This window comes from Schistocerca americana, chromosome 9 (assembly GCF_021461395.2).
Source record: "Schistocerca americana isolate TAMUIC-IGC-003095 chromosome 9, iqSchAmer2.1, whole genome shotgun sequence".
Lineage (NCBI taxonomy): Eukaryota > Metazoa > Arthropoda > Insecta > Orthoptera > Acrididae > Schistocerca > Schistocerca americana.
In genome coordinates, this window is record NC_060127.1 from 33,806,775 (window position 1) to 33,812,579 (window position 5,805).

At 42.6% G+C, this 5,805-nt stretch overlaps 1 non-coding gene across 1 annotated transcript; it reads left to right on the forward strand.

The window, feature by feature from the left end:
• Positions 1–4,701: 4,701 nt before the first annotated feature.
• On the forward strand, positions 4,702–4,776 carry Trnas-cga. Its single transcript has one exon. It is a non-coding gene; the product is annotated as a tRNA-Ser (tRNA).
• Positions 4,777–5,805: the final 1,029 nt, after the last annotated feature.

Below are 5,805 nucleotides of genomic sequence, written 5' to 3' on the forward strand. Positions count from 1 at the left end.
AAAATTATACGGTGCCTTAGATGGAAAGGAACATTTCGGTGAACTGCACGAGGAGACCCGAAATTAAATGTCAAGTAACGGCTTTATACCGTTAAATAAATTTTTGTTACGCAACTGTAGCTGCTCTTTGAGAATAAGGCCATCATTTAGAGAAATATGTTTAAAAATCTCTAATTCTTCAAGAATATCTAATTTACGTCCCTTCTTTTCGGTGTGCAAGATGTTGCTATCGGAAATAGCTTTAGGCTCGTGACCTGTAATCAGAAGACGGTCGGCAAAAGACGAATTTTGGGGGGTAGTTCCAGTTTTTCTTAAAAGATGTTCTTTATATCTGGTTGTAAAGGCACCTCCTGTTTGTTCTAAGTAGCAGGAAGATCAAGCATAGCAGAAAATTTTATAGACGCCAGAACTTTCTAAAGGAGAACGAGTCGATTTTAAATTATGAATCAAGTTTTTTTCACGTTATTATTGGTAGAAAAGGCAGTTAAATTTATTACGCAGAAGACGTTGGCTCTGATGGGAGATGGGCCCCAATTATTTTTCGGTACGAACTACTACGATGTGACCACACGGGCTCGAGAGTCAAGAATCAAACTTGAGGAGAGCACGACCTTTAAGTGCAACCTGTAATTATAAAAGTTCTACGAAACATTAGTAGGCTTCCGCATTGCAGTTATATATTGTGTTTCGTTGGGGAATCATTGTGGTCTAGAGTTTTTCCCGTTCGGGGAAATCTGAGACTTTGCTGGATTCTAATAGTTCAATGGGTGACTGCAACTACGAAATAACAGAAGTTCATACATTTTAGCCTCTGTATTCTTTAACACTCAAATAACTGGTTCAAATTAATCATTTAACTTGCACAGTAATAAACATTACATCAGTTCATGTGAACATTCCATCTGTTCATAACGATTGCACAACAATTCCTGATCTTTTTCAACCCACTGTATACCAACGTAACATATGTATTTCACGATAGACTTTCAGAGGGTCAGTTGCAATTTGTTGCTTGTTGTTGCTATGTAATAGTTTCCCACTGGTAAAAGGAAGCAAAATGTTCAAATATGTGTGAAATCTTATGGGACTTAACTGCTAAGGTCATCAGTCCCTAAACTTACACACTACTTAACCTAAATTATCCTAAGGCCAAACACACACACCCATGCCCGAGGGAGGACTCGAACCTCCGCCGGGACCAGCCGCACAGGCCATGACTGCAGCGTCTAAGACCGCTCGGCTAATCCCGCACAGCTGGTAAAGGGAAGCCTACTAATGGTTCGTAGAACTTTTATAATTACAGGTTGCACCTAAAGGTCGTGCTCTCATCAAGTTGTTAACTCTCGTGTCCCTGTGGTCACATCGTATTAGTTCACACCTACAGATAGGCAACCCAACTGTCAGTTTCGCACAGCAGGCTGCCTTCACGGCTTCCCGGACACGTCGCGTCAACAACTTGCATCCACCAATTCACGCTTGCCACATCACAAACTAACCTTATATTGAGCACCTGTAGTGTGAGCTACAAAGTCGTAGAGTTGCTCTGTCCACTGATGTGTGTTTGTTTTCAGTATGTGTTGTAGATTTCCGGCAGTCGTCCTCTGAAACCAACGAGATACTTACGAATAATCCTATATGCCCTATACCGCCTTCCCCAACCTCCTTGGAAAACGGAAAGATGGATATATTCTTTTCATTTTCTTATCTCTGACTGAGTCAGTAATTAAAATAATCATATATTAATGTTTTAAAATAAAACTGGTAGTCAAAGGGCTAACGCAACATTCATCACTGCTGTCTCTCCCCTTCGATTGCATAGGCGAACTGGGAATTTCTAGCAAATTTAACGGAGAATTACACTGTCAAGCGCCTTAGAGATACACATCTAGGAACATTTTAAATTTTGCTCACGAAGACTTTAAGTAAACGAAAAACTACCTTCACAAGTGCATATTTATTTCATTTTTATGACGAAAAATGTTTACATGTAAATTATACATAATTTACTTAGAAATGGTAGTCTTGAAAGTATCCAAGATGCCAGATTGCAGTCGTTGTACCACCATCTGCTTTCTTTCCTTTTCCGACTGCTTCTCTTTGTCGGAGAAAACTTTACAGTAGCACATGGCATTAACTTTGTTGGCAGTGTGTGGTACCCACATTCAAAAACGGCGACCAAAGTTTCTACCTGGGCTAGAGACTGGTATTGCTTCCAGTGATCGAACATCTCCTCCAGCAATCCTCCACGTTCGTGATAACTTTTTTATAAATTCCACTAGCGATATCTTTTGCTTTGTGACATCCGTGTACAAAATAAAACCATCGATAATAGACATTAGCAAAAGACGAAAGAAATTTTTTTCACCACGTCATTGTTTACCTTTGCAAATGGGTAGTAGCTGTAAGGCTGATTAAAATGCTCTACTCCTGTCTTGCACACGTTATAATATATGACACTTTTGAATGTACAGAAACTTCTTTGGTTCAAATGATTCAAATGGCTCTAAGCACTATGGGACTTAACATCTGAGGTCATCAGTCCCCTAGACATAGAATCCTCCAAGTTCGTGATAACTTTTTTATAAATTCCACTAGCGATATCTTTTGCTTTGTGACATCAGTGTACAAATAAAAACCATCGATAATAGACATTAGCAAAAGGCGAAAGAAATTTTTTTCACCACGTCATTGTTTACCTTTGCAAATGGGTAGTAGCTGTAAGGCTGGTTAAAATGCTCTACTCCTGTCTTGCACACGTTATAATATATGACACTTTTGAATGTACAGAAACTTCTTTGGTTCAAATGATTCAAATGGCTCTAAGCACTATGGGACTTAACATCTGAGGTCATCAGTCCCCTAGACATAGAACTACTTAAACCTAACTAACCTAAGGACATCACACTCATCCAAGCCAGAGGCAGGATTCGATCCTGCGACCATTGAAGCAGCGCGGTTCCGGACTGAAGCGCCTAGAACCGCTCGGCCACAGCGGCCGGCACTTCTTTGGTCATTGCCTAATGTTTTGTAGAGAGACAATATGCATTCCATTTCAGTCTGGAAAAAAATTCATTTTGCTTTGGCGTCCTTGTTTTGTAGCTTGTTAGTGGGTCCTTTCTGTTCTTCATGACGATTCCAACCACTAATATCTCATATTCCAAAGACCTGTTCAGTAAAGGCACACTTGTAAATCGGTTACTGCTGCGTGTAGTGGACAAAATAGGAAATGTTGCGGTCTTCCTAAACCCGGCAGTTGTGTACAACATTCCCGCCCGTACTGGATACATTCGCGCCCTTATGGCTTACGAGCATGGTGCTGAATGTGTCAACATATTCCAAAAGATTCGTTACAACCACTCTTACCAGCAAACAAAAAGGAGCAGGAGATTACGCTTGTAACCAAAAAATCTAATCATTTACGCCGCTGGCAGCAAAGTATTTATATTGGTTTCTTTACATATCTATAGATAAAATTAACAATATTTAGAGGAAATACTGTAAATAACTTCATAAAATTAACATAGATATGTTAATGGTTAATCGAAAGAAGCAGCGGTTTTATATGAGATTATTGCTTACAATTGAAATGATCTATACCCAAGAGTACTGAAGGATTACTACTGTGCGTTAGGCTTCATTACATCGCTCTATTCACATGCGTTACTGCAATAGTCGAAACAATTAGAGGATCAGCTAGGAGAGAAAAGCTGCCCTCAGAAGGTCAATGTACAACTGCCAAGCACAGCTGAACAGGGACGAAAAATGTCGTTCAACTCATGTAGACGCATCAGTTGAGACAGGGGCAGTCAAGTCGTAGGCTAGTAAGACAGCTGAATGCCGCTGGTCATAGTCACAACCATTACTAGAGTAACAAAAAAAACGTTTACAGCATCGTACAGTTCTGTCAGCAATGGTATGTGTACAACAGGCTTATACTGATAAACAGGGATGAGCACACATAGATGAACAACGTGAGTTTGTTTTATCACCTCTAAAAGGCTAATTACGTAATTCCTTAGCAAGTATCCACGTCTTCTCCTACATCTATACTACATCGAAGCTCTAAAAAAACTGGTATAGGCATGAGTATTCAAATACAAAAATATGTAAACGGGAGAATACAGAGCTGCTGAAGAGAATCGTTCAGCGTGACAGCAGTCCAACCATTCCCCAAATTGCTGCATATTTTAATTCTGGGCCCTCAGCAAGTGTCAGCGTGTGGATCGTTCAACAAAACATCATCAATATGCAGAATGAGATTTTCACTCTGCAGTGGAGTGTGCGCTGATATGAAACTTCCTGGCAGATTAAAACTGTGTGCCCGACCGAGACTCGAAAGTTTGGAAGGTAGGAGACGAGGTACTGGCAGAAGTAAAGCTGTGAGTAGCGGGCGTGAGTCGTGCTTCGGTAGCTCAGTTGGTAGAGCACTTGCCCGCGAAAGGCAAAGGTCCCGAGTTCGAGTCTCGGTCGGGCACACAGTTTTAATCTGCCAGGGAGTTTCATATCAGCGCACACTCCGCTGCAGAGTGAAAATCTCATTCTGGAAACATCCCCCAGGCTGTGGCTAAGCCATGTCTCCGCAATATCCTTTCTTTCAGGAGTGCTAGTTCTGCAAGGTCGCAGGAGAGCTTCTGTAAAGTTTGGAAGGTAGGAGACGAGGTACTGGCAGAAGTAAAGCTGTGAGTACCGGGCGTGAGTCGTGCTTCGGTAGCTCAGTTGGTAGAGCACTTGCCCGCGAAAGGCAAAGGTCCCGAGTTCGAGTCTCGGTCGGGCGCACAGTTTTAATCTGCCAGGAAGTTTCATCATCAATATGGTCTTCCGGAGCCGAAGGCCCACTTGATGACTGCACGACACAAAGCTTTACCCCTCGCCTGGGCCCATCAACACCGAAACTGGTCTGACGATGACTGGAAACATGTTGCCTCGTCTGACAAGTGGCGTTTCAAATTCTATCGAGCGACGGACGTGTTGAGGTATGGAGACAACCTCATGAATCCATGAAACCCGCATGTCAGCAGGGGACTATTCAAGCTGGTGGAGGCTCCATAATGGTGTGGGACGTGTGCAGTTGGAGTCATATGGGATCCCTGATGCTTCTAGATACGACTCTGACAGGTGACACGTACGTAAGCATCTTGTCTGATCACCTGCATCCATTCATGTCCATCGGGCCTTCCGATGGACTTGGGTAATTCAAGGAGGACAATGCGACACCCCGCATGTCCAGAGGTGCTACAGAGTGGCTCCAGGAACACTCTTTTCAGTTTAAACACTTCCACCGGGCAGCAACCTCTACAGACAAGAACATTATTGAGCATATCTGGGATGCCTTGCAACTTGCTGTGCAGAAGAGATCTCCACCACCTCGTACTCTTACCGATACTTGGACAACCTTGCAGGATGGTGTCACTTTCCTCCAGCATTACTTCAGACGTTAGTCAAGTGCATGCCACGTCGTGTTGCGGCACTTCTGCGTGTTCGCTGGAGTCCGACACGATATTAGGCAGGTGTACCAGTTTCTTTGGTTCTTCAGTGTATATACCATCTGGCACTGGAGATTTTCTGTTTTTCCGCGTGACCGCTACGGTCGCAGGTTCGAATCCTGCCTCAGGCATGGATGTGTGTGATGTCCTTAGGTTAGTTAGGTTTAATTAGTTCTAAGTTCTAAGCGACTGATGACCTCAGCAGTTAAGTCGCATAGTGCTCAGAGCCATTTGAACCAGTTTCTGTTTTTAACTCTTCTTGTTCCAGTCCTTTAATTATTACGTACTCCTCGATATCAATGGATATTGTCATTGTATGTTG